Below are 26,511 nucleotides of genomic sequence, written 5' to 3'. Positions count from 1 at the left end.
CACGGACTGCATGATCCTCGGGAGAAGGAGAAAAATGTGCTGGTTTCCTCTGGAGCTGGACCATTTGCTGCGAGTTGGGTTGTTGATCTGAGGAGAGTTAAGGAAAATGCAGCCCATGGTGGGTAGTGGTTTCAGGGTGGTATTAATTTTAGGATGGTCTGCTAAAGGCCCTGTCCCAGGAGAGGTGTTTTGCGCTTTCTGGAGATCAAAATATCTCTAGATGCTTCAGGCTGGGTTGCTCTAACTCCAGCAGTTGAGAAAATAAATCTATATTAACACGTTTCCAGTGCTGGTTGTAAATAATTTGTGCAACCCTTAGAGGAAGGGTGAAATTCGGCCTCCACCAGTGTTAACAGTACATGTGCCAATGACTGCAGTGGGGTGAGGACTGCCCTGTGCTGCCTGACTCTGTCCCTTTGTCTGACTGTGGTCTTCAGCTGGGATCTGAAGCCATGCCAGATCCAGAGCAGCATACCCAGTGTCTCAAAGTAACAATTCAGGCCAGTCAAATTTATCTACCCTTTGTGTCCTGGGTGTTTTACTCCTCAGCGTTTAGTACCTTGCCTGATGTAAGCTTTAGTCATGCTGAAGAAAACAGTTTTATTGAATTTGGCTCTAAGTTAGCATTGACTGGACAGACTGTATCAATTCAGAATGGACTATTACCATCCCTTTTGGTACTTATCTGGAGCTCAAATATCCTGAATAACATGCTCTGATGATGTCAGTGTCTCAGGGTCAATAACTGGTCATCAATATGAGATCTGCTGTCTCTTCCTTCTCTTCTTTTTGAGCATGGGAGACTATACAAATATTGTGTGACTTTGATGTTGAAGACCATGCACAGAAGCTGAAGACTTGCACAGAAGTCATTGGGGATGCACTACATCAACCATGACCTGAACCACTGGTTGCCAGGGCTGGCTGGGTTTTTGTTGTCTGACAGCCTCCACCATGAGCCTGCTGCCTCTGGCTCAGCAGCTTTACTTCAAGGGCAGCTTGAGCTGCATTTGGGGTTCTTTGTCTGTGACTCTTTTAGAGGTTGGGGAGGTAGGAGGTGAGATGAGGAAATACTTACTATAGTCTCTTGAACTTCTCCAGTGAGTGCAGTAGGATGGAGGTTGATGGGAGCAGGAGCAAGCTCGTGGGAAGGAAAGGGGAGAACAGGCACAAGTACAGCCTCTATGAAAACACGCCATATAGGTTTAACCTAAACACCCGCTGGCTGCCCTGGCCTCTCATGGCCTCTGGGAACTTACTATGAGAGCTAAAGGGGAGTTGTGTATGACAGGGGATTTTAAAAATGAGCTGCAGAGCTTCCCCATTGCCTCAGCTTCACCTGCCAACCTCAGGCCGGTGATACCCCACATTTCTGCATGTCCCACTGGAATACCTGCATGCCTCCAGCAGCAGACAGAGCCCCAGGCTGTGGAGGCAGGTTTTAAGTCAGCTTCTCAAAGCTACTCATCTGTCATCTGTGTGCGTGGTGTTAGAGCAGCATTTCATCCCAATGCTGGAGGGCTGCTCAGAGATGCTGGGTGGCCACCATTTGCAGCTCTAAGCTTCTCCAAATCCAGCCAAATAGAAAGGGAAAGACAAAAGAATGGTTCTGCATCATCTCTGCTGAGGAGGCATTTCATGACAAGAGCAAATACAGAAGTTGCTTTGACTTCTGGACAGATGTACTCTGGAATCTAAAGGATGTTTGAGGACAGATTTTCAGAGGTTGGAACGTACATACTGACTATAAGATTACTTCATTGTGCCTGGCTGTGCATGTTAAGCCCATATTTGCCTGCACAAACAAGGTGCTTATGCATGCAGTTAGAGGTTTTGCAGACACAGGGGCGAAGGTGAGTTCAAACCCCGGATTTCTCCATCTTTATGACTTTACTTAGCAGTACTCTCTCTTGCCAGGAATGCTTCCCTGGGATGAATGTTTTCAAGGAAGAACTCATGCCATGTCCCCTGATGGAAAATATTTAAGCTCATAGCTTGCATTGATAGACTGTTTTAATTGGGGTGGTTCCCTAAGCAAAGAATAATAAGCCTTGAGTTTTAAATTACCCTGGAGGAAAGTCTGTTTGGCACACAGTGGGAAGGTGCCTTCAGCATTATTTCTCATTCCTCATTTGATGCTGCAGCTTCAGCTCCCAATGTCAGCAGGTAAAAGCTCAGGGTGGCTTTTAGGAGATGCTCAAAATTACCTTCACTTGTGCCCCAGGGCAAAGCTCAGGCCTGGTGTCTGCATTGTGAGATAATGCTTGGAGCCATGGGCAGTACAAGCTGTGATAGCACTCCTGTCTCCTCCAACTTCAGGCTGTTTCACCAGGTGTAGGAGGCTTAAGTGGAACACTTCCATGGTTTTTAGGGTGAGCTGAACTTGAGTTTCCTCGTCCAGACTGCATGAATAGGGTTTTGGGTCCACTCTCTTTTCCTGCCAGACCCTCTAGAGTAAAGCTTAGGTGCAGGACTGCATTGAAACCAGACTGATGCTGGGACAACCTGGATGGAGGGTGGGCTCAGAGGTGGTGGAGATGGAGAGCATGGGGGGAACAGAGTTATATCAGTCATGAATATAAGAATGTCATTTCTGTTTGATCACATAAAAACTGCCTGGGCTTTCTGTGTACAGGGAATTGAAGCTGCAAAAGCAGCCGGTCACACCTCAGTGTCTGGAGGCAGAGAGAAACCGTGCTGCTCTTAGGGAGATAATAAAGACCTAAACATCCACAGGCTTTGAAAATAATTCTCTAAGTAAAGCTTGCTCCTAATCCTGCCTCTCCCATGACATTCCTGCCTCCCTCAAGATCTTTGTCTCCTGCTTGGCTGTCCGATGCAGCTCAGCGAGAAAACTCGTGGTAGTTAATAATAGCAGCTTGGGGATAGAGATTACAACCAGGGCAACGTAAATAAGACATTTATTTCCAACAAATGGGATAGAGTGTCTGCTCTGCCATGTTTGCATTTGGCACTCATGGAAATTTAAGGCCTGATATTTGGTGTCAGGCGCGTCCATAACAATGTGGATTCATCACGGCCCTAATTATAGCTCCTGGGCAGCTCACATGGGGTAGCATGGCTTATTTATAGGTAATATTTATAAACAGACCCTCAGTCTTCCCAGGAAAAGGTCTCTTAAAGTGAGACACATTATGGTGATTACTCTGAGAGCCATCACAGGGAGCATCACTGCCAAATCCTTTCCCCTTCCCAGTCAGACCATGCAACATCACTCCCCTGCAGCAGGAGAGGGCCAGCATCCCCATCCCACCCCAAATACAACACACAACCCCCACAAACTGATTTGCTGCACTTTCTGGTTTCCTGGAGGGAAAAGGGGATGCCTGTGTTAAAATAGTGATTTCCCAATGCCACCGATTGCATGTGACAAGCGTGCAATTGTGTCTCAATAGGCCACTGCAGTGTTCAGCCACAATCATGTGCCTTAATCACCTGACTGTATAAATGAGTTTCCCTTGACAAGATTCGATCCCTTCAGGCCCCTTGACTAATTGCCTGCTATTGTGAGAGGCCCTGCTTGTTGGGAAAAGCAACTTTTGTCCCCCAGCAATAGCAAAATAGAGAAATAAACACAGAAGTCTGGAGATCAGAAGGTGCTCATTTACTCTCCATATTTAGTGAGACATAAAAGAGATGTTAATTATGTTCCTCTTTGATGACAAAAGTAGCTTTTGCAAACAGTTTTGCTTGTTTGTTCCCTTCTTTTAAACAAAGGTACCTGTACTTTTGTCTGCCTAATCACTCTATAGCACACAGCAGCCTTGTGAGGAGAAACTGGCAAATAACCATGACACCCAGCTCTGCATGCAGGGGTTTTCTCAATGCCCTGAACAACAGAAAGTGGAGCTTCCTGTCCCTTGTACATCTCCTGGGTCAGAGCTGAAGGTGCTATGCAGAGAGAGGAGCTGCCTGGCAACTTTCCTGCAAGTACCCAGAGGCAAGAGCTGGCCAGAGAATGCAGGGCAGGTAGGAGTCAGGCCAAAGAAATGTTGCAGTACCTGAGCTCTGGAGGGAAAGTCTTCTACTGCCTGCTCCCTGCTCCCAACTGTGCGTGCTCAGCGGCATAATTTTTCATGCATATGGGTGACAATGATGTGCAAAAAGCATTTGAGAAGGTAATTTGAGTTGCCCAAGAAGAGAGTTGGCATCTCTTCACAAGAAGGCATCAAATCTGCTGTACATGTTGAGACCTCTCATTTATTCTGCCAGGCTTGCCCCATTCATTGCTGGGTATGTGGATCTGGAAATGGAAGATGACAGAGCACATGGCTCTTTGATCCTGCTGAGTGGTGGAGAGTGTGTTGAGATGCCAGAGCTTTCCACACCCTGCACTTGGGTGCTGGCTGATTTACAGTCCCTACCAGAACAAAGCTACCTACAAACTTTAACAGACCAGGTTCAACTTTTTTATTTTAAATTTTTTCCTTTCTTTTTTTTCTGAATATGCAGAAATCCACCCCAAATTGTCCTAAATCAACCTCTCTTCTGACATGCTGTCTCACACCTCTTTGGTGTCAAATTCTTTTTTAAGTAGTGCTAGAAATCAGAAAGATGAAAAGAGGGGAGACGTCTGACCTGTGCCTTTTCTTAGAGCATCACATGGTTGTGGCTCACAAGCTGGTATAATCCAGCTCCAGTGCTGCCAGCCACCCTGCACCAACCTGGAACTGCCCTGGGATGAGCAGAAAGTCTTCTTCTGCCCTTCCTGGGGAGAAGGGGCCTCTTTGGTATTTCCTAGTAGGGATGGTCTATTTATAACTGATAATCTCCTGAGAAAATGATCAGAACAGCCTAAGGTAATTTTCTATTCTTATGTTTTTTGCTGCTTTAAGCTCCACATAGGGTAATGGAGCTGCTGTAGGCTTAGGAAGCAAAGCTGAAGTCCAGCTGGAATGGACCCTTGGAACATACATTGGTCCAAGTTTTCTGTCCTGGATCACTTTGTCCAGTGAAAACTCTGGAGAAAATTCTGCTTCCAGGGTTCTCTTTGAAAGCACACAGTGGGTTTGTGCTTTGAAAATGCACTTTCTTCTCCACTTCTCTTACAATTTGGTCTCAATGGGAATCTTCCAAAGAAATTTACACTCAGGAAACACCCATCATTCAAAAGAAATTTCTTCCCTGTAACAAATATACTTCAGTGAGACTTTTGAAGGGTGAGTTTCTTAAAGTAATGATGATAGAAAATAAGAAAGGGATGTGTGGATACTGACTCCTGCCAACTAAGAAATCATACATGTAAAAACACTTGGCTTGGAAGTGCAAGGGTTACATTCAAGACCCTGTACTGAGCTGTGAGGTGTCACAAGCCCAGTATCCTTACCTCTGGCTTTTTCAATAGTTTGATGAAGCAGAGCAAGTCAGTCAACATTTCTTTGGTCTGTCTTGACTTTAAAACAACCTCCTGCCTCATCATTCAGTGCAGACAGTTGTTTCCCAAGTTAAACGTTTATATATTCACCAGCCTGAGCATGGGGCTTTCACTGTGTCTGCTCATCAGTGAGCTGCACATGGTGTGACTTGTACCTTGACCATCCTGCTGCAGCTCTGCTTCCAAGCAGTCTTGTGTAGCCATGCCACACAATGGAGATGTTATTCCACATCATTATTCCACAAAATTGAGACCTTTCCTGCCCCTGAGCTCTCACACCCCTGCAGTTGGGTTAATGGTACTAACATCTTCCTCTTGGAGCCTTTTTGACTGACTTCAAGGTTTCTTTCTTTATGTGTTTAATTTCTTGCTGCCCAAATTAATTTCCTACTTGTAATTTTTTTCTACTGACTTCAGTGAAGCTTTCCCCAAGACTCCTAATCTTGATGACCTTTCAAAGAAGAAACACAAGTCAGCTTGTTTCCCCAGGCAGTTTTTCCTAATTTCTTACAGCTCTGTTAGCAACACATTGCCACCTCCCTCTAATTTCCTCTGGATATGTTGATGCCTCTCCTAGCTCTAGAGAGACTAATCAATGTCAGGAGGAAAAACCAGCCTTTTTGGCTGCTTGCAGGGGAAGCAGTTTGTCTTGTTTAAGGAAACTCTAGAGAGGGTCTGTGAGACACAAACCAGAGTGAATTACCACCTCTCATGTGCTGACAACTTACATGTCTACAGTTTTTCCTTACTCTGATTCTTTCAAAGGCTGTGTGAGCTATGAGCATCCCCTCTGGGGTTACTTCTCACTTGGCTGCTGAGATTCCTGTGAAGGACCACCACATGACTTTTTTTTTGCAGTGTGATGTAGCTTTTTTGCAGCTAGATGAATTAGAAGGCATTTGGAGATGACCAGCAGAGACAAGATCTGAAGCTCAGGTCTCCAGGCATATCCTCCTGTTGAAATCAGCTTTAAAAAAACCAGCCTAAACAAGTAGCCAAAGATCATCCATGATATCTGTGACAGTGACAACTGAAGTCTGCTCTCCCTTGTTCCAAGCCTGTGCCCTAAACTGTGGTTTATCATTAGTCTTTTCTGTAGGACTTGGAGAGAGAAGATGTAGAGATTTCCAATAAAAAAACAAACAACCCCTCTCTATTCTTGAAACCTCTTTAAAGGCTGCGAAGCTGTATATTTCTTTTTCTGCAATGGGACCAATATAAGCGGGACAAAAATAATCTTAACCTTCAGCCCAAGTTGGTCTGCAATCAGAACAGCCTTTCCCAGCCTGCCCCCTTTCTTTTCCCCCTTCCATACTGAGGACATTTAAAGAACAACAAAGACTCAAAGACTAGTCACAGGGTCTGGATTTCTGGCACAGCCTGAGCTACTGCAGAGGAGCAACATTTTGTATTCAGATGACTCTCTGACTCTGTCATAGGCCTGATAAAACATCATTAAAACCAGTTATTTCTGATGACATATCCCAGTGCAATGGAGATTCCTGTGTACACTAATTTGCCCTGAGGATTGCATCACCCCGACGGAAGTGCAGCCAGAGAGATTTAAAACAAAAGCGGTCTGTCTCCAGGCTGGGCTGCACTACTTGGCAGAAATACTGCTTTCCACAGAGCCCAGAGTGCTGTTTTAGCACACTGCTCCCCTCTCTGTAATGTCACACTGGACCAATGGCATTTCTGGTGTCCCAATCCCTAAAGGATCCTGGATGAGCTATTCAAGCTACCAGTGCCCTTGCATGAGGTTGTTGGTCCACGCAGGGCCTTGTGCTGTTAGCATGACCAGGATTTCAGGGGAGATATTCAGGAAGCAAATTGTTGAAATGGAGCCTCTCATTTTCAAAGCAAAAGCCATGGAAAGCTGCTGATGAATTGGTTAAAGGGCTGACATGTTTATCCCTGTTGCTTTCTCTCTAGTATATTAGGATCATAACTTGAGGTGAATTGAGAGGGTTGGATGTCCAGGATGGGGGAAGGATTTCCTTGCCCACCTCAAGGATTCACATGGTGGAAACAATCCCATGGCACCCATTTTCAACCCCAAACTGACATATATCCCTTGCTGCCTGGCTGGACAGCTCTGAGTATTGACCTTAGGATGTGTAGAGCTGGTGAAATTACAGGTGGTGTCTTCTGGGTGTCTGTGGAAGAGCAAAAAGAGAAAGAAAGAGAGAAAGAAAGTGAAGAAGTGGTGGAAGGAAGTGGCGGAAGGAAGTGGCGGAAGGAAGTGGCGGAAGGGAGGGAGGGAGGGAGGGAGGGAGGAAGGAAAGGAAGGAAGGAAGGAAGGAAGGAAGGAAGGAAGGAAGGAAGGAAGGAAGGAAGGAAGGAAGGAAGGAAGGAAGGAAGGAAGGAAGGAAAAGAAAGAAAGAAAGAAAGAAAGAAAGAAGGAAAGAAAGAAAGAAAGAAAGAAAGAAAGAAAGAAAGAAAGAAAGAAAGAAAGAAAGAAAGAAAGAAAGAAAGAAAGAAAGAAAGAAAGAAAGAAAGAAAGAAAGAAAGAAAGAAAGAAAGAAGGAAAGAAGGAAAGAAGGAAGGAAAGAAGGAAAGAAGGAAAGAAGGAAAGAAGGAAAGAAAGAAAGAAAGAAAGAAAGAAAGAAAGAAAGAAAGAAAGAAAGAAAGAAAGAAAGAAAGAAAGAAAGAAAGAAAGAAAGAAAGAAAGAAAGAAAGAAAGAAAGAAAGAAAGAAAGAAAGAAAGAAAAGAAAGAAATCTTGGGCTTTATCATCGACTTACTGACAAACCCACCATAAAAATGTGCGGTTTGTGGTGAAAATTAGTAAGACCTCGATAAAGAATGAAGAAACTTAGCTTGAGGAATTTTACCCTTTTGTAGGACTGACACATGGAAAGTATTTGTTATGGTACACTCCTGATATTAGTGGTCATGCAAAAGGGTAAAATGGTCCCAGGATTTGTTAGCAGAACCTTCTTAATTTGGAAGAAGGGGAACTCCTAGAAACCTGTCCAGAAAACAGGTGACAAAGTGTCCTGTAATAGACAACCTCCCTTGAGTTCCTTGGTACATCCCTGCTTGCTGTCCTAGCTTGAGTAAGAGTATAAAAAGTGATTTTTAATCAATCTCTGCTGAAATGTAAGGCTGTTGCAATTATATTACATCTTCCCTCCCACCCTACAAAGTGATTAATTAAATTGCATACAAATTCTGCCTGGTACTTAAATGTTGTGCATGCATTATCTTCATAGTTCATTATCCATTCCTACAGAGATCAAAAAGCATGGCTCTGACTCTAAGGAATATCTCCATTAAAAAATGTAATCTTTTTATTGTGGTGCTCTGCTGACTACCTGTCATGAGAGGTTCACCTGCTCCTCCCTCAGCTGGGGGCAGCTGCTGCCTCTGCAGCTCAGCATCACACGGGAGCTGCCTGGTGGATTTAGGCTCAGGCTCAAAGGACTTCCCTGGGATAACCAATCCATTAAAAGCTGGAGCCATTTTATCTGCTCTAGGTACACCTTCAATGGCAGAGTTTAGTGGTGCTGAAGTTTAAAGTTGGCAATTGTGGGATTTTTTTATATTCACTGGAAAAATCACTCCAGGATCCTTTTACATTTTCTCGGTGGAGAAAAATGACCCTTTCTAGAGGATGGTTCGTCTGACCTCTCTTAGATACTTATTTTAGGATGAGATCACTTCCCTTCTCACTGTTGGCTGTAAATGAGGCCAAGGGTGAGTATGTCTCAGTTGGACATTTGGATACTTAAATTAGGGTAGATGGACTGCTCCCTGCCGTGTTCCTTCAGGTCACTTGGGCCATGGGACTACCTTGTCCCCATGTGAAGGGCAAGCAGCCTCTTGGCCAGTGCCAGCCTCCTCAGCAGATTTGTTTCCTGAGCTCAAGCTCCGGACAATTTTTTGTTCATAGAATCCTAAAATCACAGAATGGTGTGGGTTGGAAAGGACCTTAAAGATAATCTTATTCCAACCCCTTTGCCATGAGCAGAGTCACCTTCCACCAGACAAGGTTGCTCAAAGCCCCATCCAACCTGGCCTAGTTTGTCAGTACATGAGCCATAGAAAATCCAGAACTGAGGATGAATTTGCAAGGTAGGTGGCAGGGTGAAGAGGAGACCCTTCCTTTTCCATTTATTTGGAAATGGAGCACATTTGGTGTAACCCTGTTGGAGGACAGTAACACGGAGTTCATGGGGATACCCCAACAGACTAAATCTGCAAAGGGACATGGAAGAAAAACAGACTCACTCCCACACCCTACAAGAGTCTGGCTGAGCTGGCAATACAGCCTGGGAGGCTTCAGTCTCTCTCCTGCTCTGTAGTACACACTTCAAGCAAAAGGGATCGTGCTCTTCACCTGCCAGAGTGAGAGGAGCTGAGGGGAAGGCAGGAGCTCAGCACAGTAACAAGCCACATGCCTTTGTTACTGAGAGAATAAAAACTCTTTGCACCAGCTATTCCTTTCTGTGCCTATTTATAAGTGTTTCCACAATACAAGCAGTGTTCAGAGTTCACTGCATCTGGTTTTTGTTTTTTAAATCTCTGTTGTGTTATTATCTGGAGTATATTAACCCCTAGGTGCTTAGGTTTTTAAATGGATAAGAGATGCCACAGGGAGGAAGAAGGAAGAATAAAATATCTAATCCTGCTTAAAAAAGGACCAGAAGGTGAAATGGAAGATTAATCACTCTTTAACACAATTTTCTGTCACCTTCACCACAAGGTCCCTTTGCTCTCATACCCAAAATTAAGAGACAAATTCACCTAAGTTGCTGCAATTCAAAAAATTCAGATACACACACACACACACACACACACACACACACAAATAAATCTAAACCGTTCCCTGTAGTACAATTGTTGGAAGCACAAACCATTTTTAAACTGATACCAGAAATGAAGTTTTATTTTCAATCATATTTACTGTAAATTAGAAATTACTCAGTAAAATGCAATCTGTTAGGCAAAATGCATCCTGTCACTTTCAATTAACCAGCTAAAAGGTTGTTAATGAATAAATATTGACTTCTAGAGGAAATGCTTCTTAACCAGCTGCAGATACATGTGCATGATATTTGACAAGTGATCGATACAGAGCTGGTATGCTCCTGCTAACCTGGAGGTAGCTGTTCCAAATGCCTTGGCAAAGCTTTAGATGACGAGTTGCAGGGTGCCACAGGTTAGGGGCTGGGATACTACAAAAGTGCCATATGTTGGTGAATCCTGCTCTACACCTGCTTCTAAAACTAAGCACCCTGGAGTGTAAACTTGGAGACAGAGATCAGCCATTCAAGCATCCCTGCAACTTCCACTTGGTTTTTCAAAGACTTGAAATGCTGATGAGAGCTGAGGAAGCACACCTCCCTTTTTATTAGTACCAAAAATGTGCACATAGGTGCTGTCCACACTGACTCTTTAGTCTTTTAATAGTTTGTCTGACAACTGTGTCTTGAAAAAATACCCAAGTCTGACACTCCAGGTCTGTACTGGTTTCTGTGTGTGATCACACACACTCAGCTCTTTGCTAATCCACAAAACTGAATCCTTCAGCCAAATGCTGTGGTGGGACTTCGAGTCTCACAGTCCAGCAGAACTAGCTGGATTGCTGCATCTGTGAATAAAGGAGAACCAGGCAGAGAGAAGGATCCTGTGGTGAAGGAGCATGGCTGGGATTTTAATCCTGGACTCAGGCTTCAGTCTCAGGGGTGGCCACACAGCTTCCTTAGTTCTCATTTATATGTAGAAGAGTGGGCATGTTTAGCTGAAGGTAGTGGTTGGAGAGGTTCCTTGCAAGCCAGAATCCTCTGGATCCCAAGTATGGAGTTAATTGAGTTTCCAGAAAACTTCAGTCACTTTGTAATGATGGCTGATGTGCCATGCTATAAGTAATCCACAGCATGGAATACAAAACATAGTGTGGTTTCACATTAATTTTCTGCAAGCACTAAAGCTGTTCCCACTTCACAACACAGTTGAGCACATGATCTGGGGAGAGATGGGGACATAGAAAGACTTCCATATCATGGGAGGTTATTTGAGCTTTTTGTATTGACTATCAAATGAACACTGTTACAGTCTGTTTTTCTTCCACATCCTGTATGCATGACAATAAAGGTTTCTTGTTTCAGTACTTCAGCACTTCCAGTTGTTCCTACAGTAAAAAGTACTTTTCAACCTATCATTTCTAAAAATAGAGAGTGAAAAACATGACAGCTGCCACTGGGCATTGTCTGGGAGTTTAAGGAGTTAAGTGTTTTCCCCATGTTGGTGTTTCAAGTGTTTTTCTTGCTTGAATGGAAACAGTTGTCTCTGGCTCCCTGGGCTGAAGCTGATCAAGATTATGAAGTTCGTAGATGCTCTTCTGTTTTGGCATCTAAATGGAAATGAGTCCATCAGCTGGGACTCCTCAGGAGACCATTGCAAGATTACTGTTTGAACAATGCCAAGCGCTGCAGAGGTTAAGAAGGGCCTTGTGTTAGCCCTGTAGATGGGCAGGATTGTCTTTATCCTAAATATCCTGTTCATGCTGCTGATGTGATGGGTTTAATTGGTTTTGTAATTTCAGTCACCCCTGTGATGCTTGTATCCCTTCAGGAACAGAGGGTTTTACCATGTTGCCATTGCAGATATATTTGCTCCTTTCTTCCTGCCTGTCCCATTTACCTGGTTTAGTTTTTCCTTTGAGCAGAACAGCATGGTCTGATATGTGCAGGTTGATTCAATAATTGGAGCACCTTTGGGGTCTGACTGGCATCCAAGGGCATTTTGGTGTGGTGCTGTGCCCAATCTAACACATCCCATTTCTCATCAGGATTATTTCACACACTCCTGATGGTCCAGCTTTGTCTTCTGGCTCTGAGGTGGCTCAGTCAATTCTCATCAGAGGATTTTTTACATATGTACCCAAAATCAAAATCAAAATCAGGGGACTCTGCCTTCCAGGTAAGCATATCACTAGATTTTTCTCCAGCTCTAATGCACAGCAAGAGCTTGCATGCAGTGATTTTCTCTCTCCATCTGCCTTAATTCCTGTGTCTCAGGTGCACCTAAATTCCTCTCATGCTCTCATTTGGGTGATGCAGCACAAATTATGAGAATGGACATTGGGTGTATCAACAACAGTAAAAGCTAACAGCATTGCACAGGGACCAATAAAACTGAGATAAGAACTGCTGGGCTTTTCTCTTCTTCATTGGCAGTTAAATGTAATTTCTATTATCTCACTGTTTGCTTTAATGTTATATGGAACCTGTCAAGGCCTCATAGTTTTGCCACTTACTGTTCCACTAGAAGGAAAAGACTCCGTAAATTACAGAACCTTTTGCTACTGAAAGGTGTTTAAAACTATTCCACCTAATTCATGGTCCCCTTTATCATAAGTGATAGTGGAAATGCAGAAGATTAGCAAGGTCAGATGAGTTTGGGATATCAGGCCAAATCTGTAAATCTTCTGAGCTTGCTGTATTCTCACCATTATCCCTAGACCTGCCAAAACCTGAATGTGCTTCTGGTGTGCTCCACCTCCAGTTCAGCTTTTCCCCTAAAGTCACCCATTTTGGCATCCTGCTGGCCAAAGATACCAAAACTTCAATTAACCAGTGTATGCCATAGAGGATGTGATTTATGGGATTGTAAATCTTATGAATCTCTGCACTCAGACTATTTCCTCACATCCCTGTATAGACAACAATGGAAGTCGGGTGTGTTGAAGAAAAAGAAAGTCATTACCTCTGTCTCAGCTAATGAATTCAGGCATAGTCTCATGCTAAGCTCATGTCATGGTTTGACACTGGCACAATGCCAGTGCCCCTATGAGGATACCCTCTCCCTGGTTTCTGCTGTGAGATGTGACCAGGAATAAGCAAAGCAGGCTCCCACTTAGAAATAAAGAAAACAAAACTTTATTAACTACACTACAACTATATATAAAAAAGGAACACACACAGGGAAAATGAAAACCTTACAAATACATTTCCTCTTCTCCCCACCAAATTTCCTATACAATACATCTATTCCCCAAATCACCATCTCTTGGTCCAGCAGCACCCTTCAGACAATCAATCCTCAGTTCATCAAGAGGAGAGGAGTCCTTCTTGTACCATGGGCTTCCCCTGGAAATACAGTTGAAGCCTCGTGTGTTTCTGTGTCACTCATGGCACTGCCCGGAGTACATCTGCCGTCGTCACCTCTTCCTTTTCATGTCCAGTGCTCTCACCACTGAACACAGACCAGAGCTGCTTCTAGGGTGGTCTTTTTAAGGATGCTCTGTCCCAATCCAAAAAGGCACAGTCTCTCCTTTGGGACACCTGTCCCCCCCATATTTCACCCCCTGGGGCCGAGGGGCACCAACACTGAACCCTCTTGGTTCTGTGGCCATTGCCTCCCCCTAGAATGCAGTCTCTGTATCACAAGGAACATGGTTCTGTCCATGGCTGTACAAAAAGAATCCAGCAAAAGCCACTCCATCATCTCTTCCCACTAAGATTCTTCTCTATTCTTCCACTATCTCTCACTCGCCCAGACCTTTCTCACACTTGCCCATTTCCTTCCTCATCTTCCACTCTATCTTCCAGGAGAGGTCACTGTTCTGTAAAGTTCTCATTCTCCAAAAAGGGGTTAAAAGCTCCTACAAGTGGCCAGCTGAACCCCCCCCCATCTCCGTCCCAGCCGTGCTGCCGGCACAGGCCCATGCTTATCCAGTTTCAAGGTTACAGTCTCAGGCAGCGGCTCTCGCTCTCTCTCTCTCTCTCTCTCTCTGTGTGTGTCTCTCAGGGGGGGCTGCCCAATGGCTCCCGGTGTCTCTCTCTCTCTTCCACCCTTCCACCCCGGGGCTCAGGCCTACCTCTCCCGGCCTCATGGCTTTTCCCCTCCCCCTGCCCAGCCAGCAGCTGGGCCGGGGCAGAGACCCGAACTCTTTCCCGCCAGAAACCCAAGAGGACCCTCCCAGGGGAGAGCTCTGCTTTTAACCCCGTGTTCTCAGAGGCAGATCCATGTCCTAATGGCCAGGTTAAATGCCAATATTAAAATCTGAACATCCATTGGCCTGACCACAGCATCCCAGAAAACACATTTCCTGTCAAACCACCACAGCTCACTATACTCTTCTTCTTCCAGGGATTGTTCTTGAACATGTGCATAAATCTGCCTTGCATCTTATGTAGGACCTAAGATACACCTCAGGGCACTTCAGAACTTTTATGTGTCTTCGTACAATTTGTGGGGAGGAGCTTTGTTATTAATCTTTGCATAGTAACATCACGCACTAACCAAGATAGTGGGTTCCTGCTGTTCCTACTGTTCTCATCAAACCTCTGCCTGGTGAGATTTTACCCAGCAGCACTGACTTAGGTTGGCTTTGAGAGCAGAGCTGAGTCTTGCTGTGGGGCTGAAGTTGCCTCCCTGGAGCTGTGCCAGTGGTGGCTGTAAAACAGCCAGAGCAAGACATGAGTGTATAAAGTATGTGTGATAGAGGAAGGAGACTCAGTTTCTTTGATAAGGGTCCAGGCCTTCAAAATGATCAGATTTCTTCAGTTGGCCTTTTGTAGAGTGATTTAAATATCAAGGGTATAATGAAAATCTCCCAGGACACACTGCTCATCCTGTGCCAAAATCCTCATCACCCTGGTGTTGTTATCAACTAAAGGTCATAACATTACTACTTAATATTTATGTTGCAGAATAAATCAAGAACAATTGGACCATGTTGGGCTATACACTGCAGAAATAAGTGGAACCACATCTCCAGCCCCAGGGGAATTAATAAAATGTGTAGGGTGTGTAAGGCATGACAAAGGTTGCTGTCTTGGGAGGGAAAAGCTGCATGGCAAACTACAACATTTTCCAATCTCTGGGCTCTTTCCTCTGCTCCCTACAAGGGCAGAACAACCTAAAGAAATTTTGAGCAATTTTTAACGGAATAAGAGTTACTTTATGGGAATTGGTGTGGGCAATGAGAAGGAGCCAATATGTCACCTCTGGTTCCAGACCAAAACAGAAGGATCCTTTCAGATAAGATGAGTTAGACCATTGAAGGAAAATACCAAAGGGGTGAGGGATAAAGTACTCTGTGATTGCTCCAAAATGGTGCATGCTTTTTTCTAACCTACTCCTGCCTTGACTTTACTCTCCTACCATTGCAAACTCACCTGAGCCAAGAGCTGATCCCTTGGGTCTTTGGATGAAGATGACTGATGTCCTACAAACTCTGGTGATGCCCAAATCTACAAGCAGATTGGCTAGCCAGGATCTAGTGGCTCCTCTGAGCTAGGAAGGAGGCAGTGACTTGCACCCTGGACTCCCAGCTCTGGGAGTTGAAGAGGAAAAATGGGAGATATGTGTTGAGTTGGATCCTACTGGAACCAGGTTGAGGTCTGTGCAGTCCTGCTTAGTGCTTCTTAGTCCTGCTTAGTTAACATCCTTTTAGTGTGGGGAAGAAACATGAAGAGAGTTTGATTTCACACTGGAAGAAGTAATTTTTGAGCTGGCAGACCTATGGAAGGAGAGAGAGGCTGAGATTCACATTCACAGTTCCCTGTGCACCTGGTGGAGAGCACAGTGCAGGAATGAGGATTAGAGAGAATCCACTCCTTGTGCTCACAGCAGGAAAAGATAGAAACCTTGTCATCCTCTCAGGAGTTTTTTTTTCTTACATGCTCTTAAGTAAGACAGTGATTAAATTCCTTCCCTGGGAGCTTGCCTTTCTGGGGCAAATGAAACAAGGAAAGGAAACATGTAAACAAATATTAAACAGAGCAGCCTCCCAGATTTCATCAGGCTTCAGGCTGTTGCTTGGCTTGCCTTCTGAAGGAGGTGTTTGTGCCTGTGTTCCTGGGCTAAGTCCCATTTTCCCTCCCTCCATCCTTATCTCTGTACCATCGCTTCTTCTCCTTTTGCCTGAACAGCAAATTGAAAATTTTGGAGTGGAACTTTTGCTGTTAAGAGTTCCTCTCCAAATGGATTTAGAGATGATTGATTATTCAGAGCAGCTTTGGAGCCCATGCAGAGGCTGGGCAGGGAGCATGCTGCAAAGGACACGAGGCAGAGAGCTGCTAGGAGGTGTTTTGGCACCCAAACCCAGCCCACGGTGCAGGCAGTGCTGTGCCTGTAAGGTGTTACAGATCTGCATCTCCCTGCATCGAGCTGCATGCCCAAAGAATGTTACATTATGTCAGGAGCTGCCATAACATGAGGTAATTGGCTTTGATATGACATAATCCACCCATAACACAACATGTGATAGATGAAAGGACTTTCCCTGAGGCAAGAAGAAAGCAGCTGGTACTGTACAACACCTGAAAAGAATGGGAGGTTTTTAATCATCCCCTCCTGCCTTGCTGGGGTGGCAAGTTGTTCAGTCTATGCACATCTTTAATTGAAAACTCAAGATGATTAATTGTTTTTTTAAAATACCACGGCATGTCTTATTGCGTTTGAAACAAATTAAACTTTCCATGAAAGTTGTATCGGCCATCCACATAAAAAGAAGGAAAAAGACAAACCAAGCTCAGGTGAACATCCACAATATACAAGATACAAACAGTTTTCTTCAAGCTTTTCTGATCTAAAGTACCTTCTGCTCATTCTTGGCATGGGCCCATGTTTAATCTCAGATTTGCTGCTCAGGGAAACAGTGATGGGCTGATATCCCTTCAGATCTGATTCTGAGCAGAGCCTCTTGTGCTGCTTCCTGCTGGTCAGAGTTAGCTGCAGAGGAGGTGAAACTTGGAAATGGCACAACTGCACTTGAACTGAACTGAACATTTGATCATCTTTCCATGGGGACATCCCAACCTGTGATGTCCCCTGAGTGGAAAGGGAAAGCCATGAACAAATGATTGTTCGTGTCTTAGGAAAGTGTTTTGGAACCTTCATTTCTGAATGAAGACATCCTGTGAAAAGACCTTGATGGAATGGAGGGAGACTTGCTTCAGATAAATTAAAAGGGATTTGATCCTAAAGGGACATGTCCCCAATCTGATTTGATTCAGGTTACTGTCATTCAGCTGTTTTACAGGTTTCCCTTTTAACATTACTTCCTGGAATTCTGTCACCTCTTCATTCACTGCAAATGTTTCAGAAAGGTTTAAAAAAAAGTAGTAGTATGAAATCCTGACAATTATAAGGATGGGAAGAAGAGGGTGTCATTTTCAATGTACATGTCCTAATTCCTCTTGGCTTTGATGTATAGCTCGTGTCTTAAGGAGTTTAGCATAGACTGTCTTGGGCATGTGGCGCTCACACTTTCATGACCACATTCCTTAATTTTTGAGGTGCAGCATGTGAAGTTTCATGTTATATCACTTGTCTGTCAAAGAGATGAAATACTCCTTTTTGTCAGATTTCAAAGCCAACCCTGCCTTGCTAGTTTTGTCCTAGGAAAAATCAAACAAAAATTGCAGATGATAAGACAGAAGTGTTTACCACTGTCCAAGAATCTGGCTCACTTAGGGGAAGAAGGACTCTTTTGCCATCACTGGTACCAGCTCCCTTGCAGTCCCACAGATTTCCCTCTCCTCTTTGCTGGCCCTGCAGCGTCCAGGCTGGGCTCTCCTGAACTTCTTGAGTTCTTTTGTAAGCAAAAGCAACTTGACTACAAAAATGAGGCATGTGATTCGCTATGATGACATGGAAAAAAGATGTAATTTTATATTCCTGTCCAAGGCTCTGCTGCCATTTTCTCTTGCTGGTGTTTCCAACTGCTCCTGCCAATTGTTGCCATCCCACTGGATGCCCTAGTGAGCAAAGGCAAACTGTGCTTCAGTGCTGGCCTTGAATGTCCTTCGAGGGGTTGATAGAGATGCTGAATGTTGTTCTAAGCTGTTTCTTTTGTGGTGCCTTTAGTATAAATCTCTGCCCTCTTTCTTAAAAGCCAGCTCAGCCACATGAACGAGGCTTTATTTTATGAGGCTCATTATTTTTATATTGATGTTCATTTTCTGAAAATAGTGTGAAAGCTAAATGCATACAGCCCCCTAGATGTTTTAACAAAATCATATTTCAGTTGCAGTATTGATTGTCTATCTATAAAGCAATATATGGCCAGGAGTTAATGTTAACAGTGCACTATGTTAACTGAAGTAATGTAGTGAAAAACAAAAATGAGAGTTGGGCTGCCTTTACTTTTTGCTGCAGTGTGACACCTCCAGCTGAGCTTTATTGCTTCTCCTGAGTGTTAGGTAATCACAGAGATGACCTATAGCTGTTTCCCTTAATGGATGATAAGCAAAATCAGCCAGAGTTCATGGTTGCTACTATGGGGCTGGCACATAAACAATACTCCTTTCATTGTGTTTACACTCATTTTTTTCCTGTCCTTTGTGCAAGAAAGAGTCAGGTGCAGGTTCAATGTTACAGTGGTGCCTAACCTTGGTGGCTGCTCTGCGCTCCTGTGGTCTTAAAACTCTTCTTGCTTTGCTGCAAATGGGTGGGACTATTATAGGAACTGTATTTGTTCAAGAATTTTCTAGGAGGAATTGATGCTTTAAGGTGAAATCCAGACAACACTTTAGACTGCAAAACTCTTTAGACTGCAAAACTCTTTAGACTGCAAAACCTCTTCTCTTATTACTGCAGATGTACAAAATGAGTGCAGGACCCTAATCTGTACTATCACTATCCATAGTAGGGTGGATCAGCTCCTGTTTTTGGAAGTCTGCGCCATCCTGGCAGATCCATGAGCAGACAAATTTTCTAGGTGTATTACTTTTTTGTTTTCCTGGAAATGGATGAGAAATTTGTTTCTATATATTTATTCTATAAATATAGAATACATGGAAACATTGATAAGTAGAGGAACGTAGTGATCTGACCAAAGTCACATTGTCCCACCAAAATGAGAGCAAACCTAAAAACTCTTGGTGTAAAAAGACTGTGAGGGACAAACCAGTGATCTAATCAGCTCCTCAATCAGTGTGTTTCTTCAATTCAAACAAAACCTTTTGTATATAATTTTTTTAAACACTCCAGTGATAATAATTTCAAATACTACCAGATGCTACTTTTCCATGTTCTGTTCCCTGTTCTTGTTCTACACAAATCATAATATCTATCTTTCTTGTAATGGATTGGATTTTGTTTTCTTTTCTTTTCAATTCTTCTTTTTTTTTACATTTAAAATTTGTATCTCCTCTCTCTCACATTAATCCAACTTCTCCTGACATACAGCGGCCAAAACAAGAAAAAGTTCTCCAGTGAAGCCTTTACCAGCAGCAAACAGAGCAGAAGGCTTTCTTCACACATCTCAAACATGATGGTGCTCTTTGCCTGCCTCAGCATGGTGTTTGCTGTTTTCAGCACAACCCTGTTGATTCACATCTAGCTGCTGATCCACTCCAGCCCTCCAGCCCTTCTCTGCAGATCTCCCCCCCCCAGTCTGTTGCTGTCATGCAGTTGTTGCTCCTCTCTGATCCTGATATTTATTGAGGACAAAAGCTCATTTGCATCCTGGTTTTTCAGACCCCTTCTATCGTTTGTCAGGATGATTTTGAACTCTAGCCCTGCGTGCTCTGGTGTGCTGGTGGCCCCTCCCTCTGTGGTGTTGTGTGTGAATATGCAAATATTAAGATTATGTTGTTAAGGAAAATATTGCATAGTGTGACATCCCAGTCAGAACCTTGAAGACTTTTTCTTGATATACACCTCCTTCTTGCAAGTGAGCTGCTGATTACTATTATACTAATTTATCATTTTTCCCATATAGTTTTGCATGCTCTAATAGCAGCTTCACCTAGACCATATTTCTGTACCTTGATACAAAACCTTATAAGTAGGTGATGTTGAGGTATGATTTCTACTGCTCTTCTTCCATTCACTCTGCCAAAATGAATCAGATTGCTTTAGAAATTATTTGATCTAAACAGCAAAATAATCCAAATGTGAGTGTTGCTCAGTATTCCTGGGTGTTCCATACATATTTAGAAACATCCTCAACTCTTGTGCTTGTATATTTTTGGGAATTGAAATTAAATTGTTTTTCCACTCTCTCTCTTGTGCTTCTTTCTACATTTGCTGTTTTTCAGTTCCCTGTAATCGCTACCATTCTTCAGGAGCTCTGGATAGGCACTGCCGAAGGTTTGGAGATCTTCTAGCCCACTTCTGGAATGCTGCGGTTTCTTTGTCTCTTCTCAGTCCTTCAGCACTGAGCTGCTGGATGCTCTTCTCCTGCTGTGTAAATCCTTGGGAGATGCATAGTGCAGAAATTCACAGTCTGTACCCTAAATAGAGAATTCATTCTCAGCATCCAGGAGACTGATCCATCACATCTCCAGAGAGTTGTCTCACAGTCATGACAAAGAGCAGGGAAGAGAAGTTGACCTTCTTTGTTCCAGCTGCTCAAAGGCTTCCACTCTTCCTGTTTAATGAAGAGTTATCCCAAGCCAAGGAGAAGGCATTTGACTGTTATTCACTGGTCTTTTCTGGGAGAAGGAGCCCCAGCTTTACTCCCTTCTGCTCCAGGGACTGGTTTTGTCATTTAATGTGTTATTTTATGCATTTTTTGATATGTAAAGTGGATAATTAAACCACATTAAGTCTCTTCATCGACCCTCATTCAAGTTTAACATAGCATAATTTGGCTGAGCTTAATTTACTTTGTAAACTGAATTAGTGCCACTCTAATTCTGAATGAGAGTGTGCATAAAGGAGCCTAATGTGGATTAAATAATCCAAATTAATTTAAAGTGTGAACAGAAAATGAATTAATTTTCCTGGATGTCCCAGTGTCGATTCAATGTTTCAATCATCCTCTGCTGTGACAGCTCATCCCACACAGGTGAGGATTCATCTCCAGTGGTTCTCTCTCTCTTTGCTGCATGGGTCTCTTGTTTCTCCATGACGAGATCCTCTTGGAGCACTGATGGTGAGCTGGATTAGCACCAAGGGAGCAGGGGGGTGGATTTTCAACAGAAAAGGGTGTGAGTGCTCAGAACACATATGTAAACCTCAGCCAATGGTTAACTGAAGACCAGGAGCAAGGAACAGCCTCTCCTGGCCATCCAAAGGAAAATAAAAAAGCTCTTCCTCTGCTCTCAACTTTGTTCCCCTTTGCTTTAACCACCACTCCTCATTTACACTGAAAAGAAGGGCTGGGCTTATGGCTCCTGAATGTCAAATATTCCTCTAGGACACCATCCATTAATGTGCTGGGTAAGCACTGATAATCCCATTGAGTGTTGTTTCACTTGTGCCTTGATGCTAATGCCTTGCACACCAGCTCTCTCATGCCTCCCTGTTCACTGGGAGCTCTGGGGAGAAAACTGAGATCAACCAAAGGTGACTCGGACTTGCCAAGTGTGCTCTGCAGAGCAGAGAGTACATTCTCAGCACAATGCCTATGCATAGCTCCTGTTCACATTAATGGCAGTTATGTGCTTACATCCACAGGAGGCTATTCCCTGATGCCTGACATCTTGTTTTATCATTTATGATACTGAAATGACCTGTAGGGGATGTAGTGATTGCAGCAAATTCCAGACATTGGAGTGGTGTCATGGTTACATGGACTGGAGATCCCCTCTCCCTTACACAACAATATTGCCTGGCCCAGGACATCTCTGTTCTCTCACTGCTACTAGGGCAACTTCTGGATAGTTTTGCAGTGTTTTCCCCATGGAATTGAAATAAGACAAAACTTAACCTCTCAAACTCTTTGACACCTGTACAGAATAGATTTATGCCAACCTTACATGAAAGGGATTTGGCCCTATAGCAACAATCAGCAGTCATACATGCCAGGGAAGAAGAGTAATCGCTGCAAAGGGGTTTAATTGGGAGTAATGTGATAAAATCAATGTGGAGGAGGGAGTTTGGTTTGGATATTAAGTCCTCTGTCACTGTCATATTTTCTGCAAGAATCCCTCTGCCAGGATTTCTTCTCCTGGAAGCTGAGAAGCCTCAGAGAAAAAGGAAAACAATAATTATCTCATCTGCTTCTCCTGTGTTTTGCTACTTTGGAATGTGGTTGGAGATTTTTTATCCAACATGTGAATTGTTTTGACTTAATGACCAATCACTGCTCAGGCTGTGTCGGGGCTCTGGAGAGAGTCATTAGGTTTTAATTATTATCTTTTAGCCTTCTGTCTGTATCCTTTCTCTATTAGTATAGTTTTAGTATAGCATTCTTTAATATAATATAGTAACATAAAATAATAGATTAGCCTCCTAAGAACATGGAGTCAGATTCATTCCTTCCTGCCAGGGGACCCCAGAAAATACCACAGGTCCTCCTTTATACTGTTGCATTTTTCAGCCCATGGAACAGTCTCTAATCTTGCCACTTCGGAAATTCAAGTGTGCACAGAGCTGGAAGCCTCTGAAGGAACTTTACTAGCCTCAGCAGTAGTAGGGTAGGATCTGAAAAGGATGGGAGCTTTCCCATGATGAATCAGCCCTCTGTCATTTCTGTGTGCCCTCCTTGCTGAAGGAGACATGGGTTGTGAATAATGGAACTGCCCCACCAAGAAGGTATGAATATGTCCATGCTATGAGCAAGAAAAATACAAATCATTGAGCAATGTCCTCCTTTCCTCCAGGTGTGCTGAGGTCTTGTATCTTCATTGGCTCTGGACAGGCAGTTGGAGAGAAGCAAAACAGTTCTTATGACCACGGGGGGAAAAATAAAGTGCCACTGGGCAGGAGATTGCTGTCTGCAGGCCCTGAGACACAGTGTAAGAGGAGGACTTGGTGGATCTGCTCTGCAACCATAATTGCAGAGCAATGCAGCTGGAATTTATTTATGCCCCAGAGTGTTAACACATGATTTTTATTTTCTCTGGAGTCTAGACCATCCTGCTGGGAGAAACACATCCAGGATGGAGACTTGCACATTGTCCTATAAAGAATGTCCCCCATAAAGCAGGGGGCAGAGCAAGCCTTGGCCCAGCCTCAGTCAGGCTGGTGGTGTGGATGTACCCAATATTTCTCCTATTAGGCATATGAAAGTGTTCAGTTGTAGCTGTGCAATGGTTCAATTTTTTATGAGAGAACCCACTTTGTATCCTTTCAACATTATCACTACAGCTCTAGACAGAGACCTGAACAATCTGCTGTTCTAACAGTGGATAATGTTGGTGAATGTTGGTGAAAATAGGGTGGTTTCTTGTTATTCTTAAGTGCTGTTCCCCAAACATTTTTGAATCTATTTTTTTTTTTTTTGTGTGTTCTCCTGAGTTCATTTTTGTCCCTGAGAAACTCAGTTGGGTCACTAGGCTCATGAGTTTGTCTCTTTAAGCCTGAATATGTCCGTGAATTTTATGTTTGTATTGCCATGGTCTGTTACACCATATATGCTGGCATACACCATCCAAATTGCCTTTAGCTGGAATTTGTTAGTTCTCTAGTGATAGCAGGTGGTAAGAACATTCATTTTCTCTATTCAAAACCATGAAGACTGCAGGAGTAATGATCAAGCCTGGTCTTCTACTCAGAGATCCTGTCTTCAGAAAGTTTCTAGAGCAGGAAAACATCATCCTGCACTATTTGTACCCTGTAGATCTCTCCCTCTGCTCCCTCCCATCCACAGTGACATGTCTTCAAGGGGTGACAGCAGCTCAGCATTACACCTTCAGCCAGGTGAAGGTTTGCCCAAACCATGATGGTGCTGTGCCTTCAAACTGACATTTATTTATAGTAAGTGGTATCTTTGACCTTCCCCATCTCCTTACTGCTCTTTTAAGTCTGCTTTGATCTCATTACATAAGAAAGTAAGAGCCTTAGAGGGAGAATCTGTGCCCAAGAAGGCCAGCTCAGATAAAGCTCTAAGCACTGGGGGGTGAAAACCCCCAGGATCTGGTTATTGGCTACGTGGGAATCTACAGGAGTGAAGATGTGACCTGGCAGCCAAGTGACAAAAATACTTAGAAAGAGGCTGATTCTTCTCCCTGCTTTCCTTTTGGTTTAATCAGACTTTTCCCCAATTCATCTGGGTAAAGAAAACTAATAGAACAATCAGACTCTGACTCCTGGGCTTTTTCTTGAGCTTTGAGGAGGAGATTCATCCATGCCCTGGTAGAACACCAGAGAGGAGGTGACATCCTGGTTTTTGTTGGGGAACTCCTGAAGGCTGTTTTGGCTCCTGGCAAAATTAGCAGCAGGTCTAGCATTCTCTTCTGTTACAGGAGGAATGGCAGCTCTGCTTGGCCAGGCTCCTTTCCATTCCTAACCTGTCCTGAGGGAGACCACTCATCTCCATGCATGTAGAGGTGGCAGGGAAACACTGGGAATGCAGGAGAGAGAAGTTTGTGCTGTGCACAAACTCTGTACAGACCTGAGAGCTCTGGAAAGAGTTTGGGGTTGTGTGCTTGCAGCTGTCATCGGGGCTGTGGGAGTTTCTCTCTGGGTGTAAGCAGAAGTCTCAGTATCTCCATTTGAGCTTTTTTGCAGAGGTAAAAAGGGATTCCCAGTATCAGAGTGTTGGGAAAATTTGGAATGAGTGCCATAAATGTTCCTCTCCTGCATAATTCCCCAGTTAAGGTGTTTTTCCTCTATTCCTGCAGGCTTTCCTGGGTACTGTTGCCTCTGATCTTAAATCTGGCCTCTCAGCAACACTCAGTAAAAGCAGAAGCATTTAATCTCCCCTCCTGTGTCCAGGCTGATGCTTCACTTTTTATTGTCTACATATATCTGTAATTATTATTTTAGAGCAACATTTCATTGGCCAATAAATGTTAGTTATGGTATATTTGGTAGCTTTATGAAATGTAATTAGTGCTGGAATAGTGTGAGATACTCAGAAGCTTCTGTGCTGGTAGATGAACCTTTTATCAGCTGTGGGCATTTAATTCACTTGAACAGAAAAGCTGTAAACAAATAACAATATTGCATCCTTGGACTGGCCTAGTTTCATCTTGTTTGCCTGCCTGGCTGCTGTGTTTCTACAGTTTCCTTATATGATTTTTAGCTCCCACAGGCTTGTAGTAAATTGATCATTGTTAGTTCTGAGATTCAAATTTCCCTTTATACCAGCCACAGTCCATTTATTATTCACTGGAACCTAGGAAGCCTCTGCCAGTTTTGGAGGACCTTGCTCAAGATTTTAAGAAGTGTGGGACAGAAAAAATTGGGAAAATACTATTACCAAAGCTTTGAAAGGATGCTGTTTGGCAATCAAAATAAAGCATATAGCACTTGGATTAAGCCAAATTATGTTTTCTGGACAGAATAAGTAACTCCAAATTTTAGAATCATAGAATTGCTTAGATTGGAAAAAACCTCTAAGATCATTGAGCCCAACCATTAACCCAATGTTTACCACTAAACCATGACCCAAGTGCCACATCTATGTTTTTTGAATGCTTCCAGGAATGGAAATCCCACCACTTTCCTAGGCAGCTGCTCCAATGCTTGAGAACCCTTTTGGTGAAGCAAGTTTTCCTAATTTCCAATCTAAACCTCCCCTGATGGAAGGTTTGAGGCCATTTCCTCTTGTCCTATTGCTTGTTACTTGGGAAAAGAGAACAACCTCCCCCTGGATACAGCCTCCTTTCAGGGCTTATAGAGGATGAGAAGGTCCCCCTGAGTCTCCTTTTCCCCAGAGCAAACAGCCCCAGCCTCAGCCACCTCTCACAAGACTCCAGACCCTTCACCAGTTTCACTGCTCTTCTCTGGACATATTCCAGCACCTCAAAGCCTTTCTTCTTGATAAAGTTTTGCTGATCACACACAGTGATCTCCTCAGCAAGAGGAGTGTAGCAGGGGAAGAGTATTTCTACTGCCCCTCAGTCTCAGGGACTTGGAGCACTGTCAGCTGAAATCCACAGGTATGTGTGAATCTAGTGGAAAAGGGAAAATAAAATGCCTTTAATCTGATTTTATTTACCTGGGGCTGGTAGAGGGTTATCAGCAGGTTGTGGGGCTGGTCTCAGTGCAGGCTGGCAGAGCTGGCAGGAGGGGGATTCACTTGTCACCCACTGGATTATACCTGATTTATGGCTTCACTCATTGACTTCAGAAATCTCACAGTGGCAAGCTGCATTGTCTTAACTTTGCATTTGTAGATTATCCACACTACAGAGTTATAAATCCTTCTGAGCACAGCATGCTTCCAAGGTCTAATTATATTGTCAGTGATAGGGTCTGGAGCGGGAGTGGATGCACGACAATGCTCTGCCAGCCCTAAGTTCAGGAGGCATTCATAGA

Source organism: Agelaius phoeniceus, chromosome 1 (assembly GCF_051311805.1).
Source record: "Agelaius phoeniceus isolate bAgePho1 chromosome 1, bAgePho1.hap1, whole genome shotgun sequence".
Classification (NCBI taxonomy): Eukaryota; Metazoa; Chordata; class Aves; order Passeriformes; family Icteridae; genus Agelaius; species Agelaius phoeniceus.
The sequence above is the reverse complement of the archived record's forward strand: the minus strand, read 5'-3'. Positions refer to the sequence as shown.